Source organism: Tupaia chinensis, unplaced genomic scaffold (assembly GCF_000334495.1).
Source record: "Tupaia chinensis unplaced genomic scaffold, TupChi_1.0 Scaffold000097_1, whole genome shotgun sequence".
Classification (NCBI taxonomy): domain Eukaryota; kingdom Metazoa; phylum Chordata; class Mammalia; order Scandentia; family Tupaiidae; genus Tupaia; species Tupaia belangeri.
Window position 1 is genome coordinate 9,388,813 of NW_006159559.1, and position 1,258 is coordinate 9,390,070.

Genomic DNA, 1,258 nt, shown 5'->3' on the forward strand with positions numbered 1-1,258 from the left:
AAGAAGTAAGTTATGTTTTGAAAAACAGGTTTATAATATTTCATTTATTAAATTTTATCAAAGAAAACTAGACTTAAATACTGTGCATAATTAGCCTCAGGGGGGAAAAACATCAACCCACAGCAAAAACTTGAGTTCTGAAACTCAGAAGTGGAAAATATTGAGACATCAATATTCCAGGAGTTGGAGGCGTGTAGGGTCTGAGACGCTGCAGAACCACGACCAGTAGCAGCTTGGGGCGGTGAATTCAAGTCTGCAATAAAAAATGGCCTCCAAAAAAACTACATTGCAAAAAATGGGTAAGAAACAGAATGGAAAGAGTAAAAAAGTTGAAGAGGCAGCGCCTGAAGAATTTGTAGTGGAAAAAGTACTGGACCGACTCATGGTGAATGGGAAGGTGGGATATTTCCTGAAGTGGAAGGGAATTACAGATGCTGACAATACTTGGGAACCAGAAGAAAATTTAGATTGCCCAGAGTTAATTGAAGCATTTATTAATTCTCAAAAAGCTGGTAAAGAAAAAGATGGTACGAAGAGAAAATCTTTATCTGACAGTGAATCTGATGATAGCAAATCAGAGAAGAGAATGCTGCTGATAAACCAAGAGGCTTTGCCAGAGGTCTTGATCCTGAATGAATAATTGGTGCCACAGACAACAGGGAGAGTGGATGCTTCTCATGAGATGGATTCAGATGAGGCAGACTTGGTACTGGCAAAAGAAGGAAATATGAAGTGTCCTCAAATTGCAATTGCTTTTTATGAAGAGAGACGGACTAGGCATTCTTGTCCAGAAGATGAAGCTCAATAATTGTTTGCATTGTTTTTTGATATAATATACATATAAAAAATATGGGTCTTGGATTTTGATTTACTAGTGTGGAGAAATAATTGCATTCTAATGGAAAAAATCAAGTTTGATATGTTTGTTTTGAAAGTAGTATTGGGGAATTGGAGGAGGGTAGCTGCAACCCAATAGCACTGGTTACTTTGAACAAAGAAAAGCTTTCTGTAGTTGCTTCCTTATTGGGAAAAAAAAAAAAAAAAAGCATTTCATACCATGGTATTTTATCCTCTGCATTTGGGAACAGGTTTTCTGAATGTTGGGGAAATGTTTCATCATCATGAACTTGTGTTTAATTCACATGCCTCCGTTCCAGTCTGGGTTTTTTGTTTTTCATCTTTGTGTGCGTATATATAGGATAATATGTAAATGGCTTTCTGTTTTTGAAACCTTCACCAAAACAAAAACTGTGTATAA

At 36.5% G+C, this 1,258-nt stretch overlaps 1 pseudogene; it reads left to right on the top strand.

The window, feature by feature from the left end:
* The first annotated feature begins 295 nt into the window (after positions 1 to 295).
* Positions 296 to 808, top strand: LOC102500927 (chromobox protein homolog 3 pseudogene; annotated as a pseudogene).
* Positions 809 to 1,258: the final 450 nt, after the last annotated feature.